At 39.4% G+C, this 2,251-nt stretch overlaps 1 protein-coding gene across 1 annotated transcript in view; it reads right to left on the bottom strand.

Moving 5' to 3' along the window:
- LOC119408737 (protocadherin-10) overlaps nucleotides 1–2,251 on the bottom strand; it is a 27,951-nt gene that overhangs the window by 15,809 nt on the left and 9,891 nt on the right. The gene's annotated exons all lie outside the window — the stretch shown is intronic.

The following is a 2,251-nucleotide window of genomic DNA, read 5'->3' on the forward strand; positions in this document are numbered from 1 at the left end:
TACATCGTGTCCAGTATCCCCAGAGGGACAGGACTGTCAGAGACCAGTGACTCTGCTGCTTCTACTCTGCAGGTAGGAGTTTTTGACATTTTTTTATTTATTTAATGACACTAACTTTTTTTTTAGGTGATAGGACATCTTTGTAGCTTCAATTCCCTCAAATTTCCTTTTTAGCAATGCTCTTAGTGCTAAGTATTTCTTTTAAATTTTCATATCATCTTTTTTTTTTTTTTACCCTCAAGGCTTCATTCTGTGTGGTTTTTTTTGTTCCTTCTTGTAAAATAAATAGTAAAAAATGATATTCATTTTTAATGGGCCCCACATCCATCCATCCATTACCTTTTATCCATTTCTTCCATTTTGGGTTATGGGGGGTCGCTGGTGCCCATGTCCATCTTTCACTGAGCGAGGGGCAGGGTACATCCTGGACAGGTCGCAAGTTTATCACAGGGTCACATCGAGACAAATGAGACAAACATCCATTCACTCTTTCACTCCCACCTAAGAGCAATATAGAGTTACCAGCCAGCCTAACATGAACGTTTTTCTCTTTGGGAGGAAACCGGAGTAACCGGAGAAAACCTACGCATGCATGGAGAGAACAAACAAACTCCAACCAGAAAGGCCCCCGGACTAGGACTTGAACCAGGGACCGGCTTGCTGAGAGGCAGCAGCTCTACCAGTTGAGCCACCGTGCTGTTCTGGGCCCCACATGTTTTGCAAAAAACTATTTGAGATTTTTTTCTGTATAGATTATCCAAAAATCCTTAATAGAGAAACAGTTCTTTATTAATAATTGAGCAATTGATTTATTAATTTCATAGAAGCAGACCTAATATCCCCACAACATAAACACAATCTGAAATAGTTACATTTTTAATGCCTATTTGAAAGTAATTTAAAAACGTCATACTCTTTAACATTTATCGTTAAACACTATATTTAGTTTCATTCATTGTTCTGTGCCAGTGTGCCTGAGACAACTTTTGTTGTGACTTGGCACTATTTAAATAAACTGAATTGACTTCAACAGGATACATAAACTACTTTTAAATAATAACAGAAAATAAGTATTTTAATTAAAAAAAAAATCTATATCAATGCCTCAATATTTATTCCCACATCCATGTTGAAAACACAAATAAACCCCCCATACATACACATTCTGTAAAAAATATCACAAAAATACATATACAGAATAACATTTTATGTAAATAACCTCATTTAAACTAAGCTTATAATTACACCCATTCAGAAATTTAGAAAACATAAAAACAGCTTGTTAAAAATATATATTTGGTGCTTCTTTACACTGTCGTCATGCAGTCAAATGTTAGTTCAAACATAATTCTAATTTTGCATGAGGTTAAGCCTCAGTTTCCCAGTCCTACATGGTGGCGCTGTTTGGTTTGGACACAGTCTCTGAACGCCATGACAGCAAACCGCTGCGTCACGACGGAACAGCTCTCCGTGGTGCTGAAACTGTTACAGAGTAATCCCTCTGGTGTTTTATAAATTTCGACAATCTGCGGACCGATTCCTATACGGAACTACATCTGGAATCAAGACTGGGACGGATAACTCGGTATTACAGGACACCGGATTATTGATGCGGTCCTCACGCGTAACAATGGGCGCCGTTCCGACAATGGAGTCTGGGAGGAGGTACGTCTTGGCTGCTCTATTACTTTTGTCGCTTGTAAGCCAGATTTTGACATCAGGGACTCATTACTCCATACCGGAGGAGATGAAGGAAGGGTCCGTCGTTGCAAACCTCGCTTCTGACCTCAGACTGGATGTTCAAACACTCAATGAAAGAAAAATGCGCGTTTACATCATCGCCAACAAGAAATATTTGGATGTGAACAAAGAGACTGGCGAGTTGTACGTGGTGGAAAAGATTGACAGAGAGCACGTTTGCCCGACCAAGTCGTCCGTGTCCTGTTATCTTAAACTGGAAGCGACACTAGAAAACCCAGTGCGGATGTTTAACATAGAAATAGAAATTCTAGATATGAACGACAACGCCCCGCAGTTTAGGACGGAGGCCATTCATTTAGATATTTCTGAAGCGACGTCAAAAGGGGAGAGGTTTTCTCTCAGTAATGCTGTCGATCCTGATGTTGGATCAAATTCAGTTAAAACATATTATCTGAGTGACAGTGAGTACTTTAATATTGAGGTTCAAACAGGAAGAGACGGGTCAAAATTTGCTGATTTGATCCTTAAAAGGACGTTAGACCGGGAGCAG

This window comes from Nematolebias whitei, chromosome 4 (assembly GCF_014905685.2).
Source record: "Nematolebias whitei isolate Nwh7 chromosome 4, NemWhi1, whole genome shotgun sequence".
Classification (NCBI taxonomy): domain Eukaryota; kingdom Metazoa; phylum Chordata; class Actinopteri; order Cyprinodontiformes; family Rivulidae; genus Nematolebias; species Nematolebias whitei.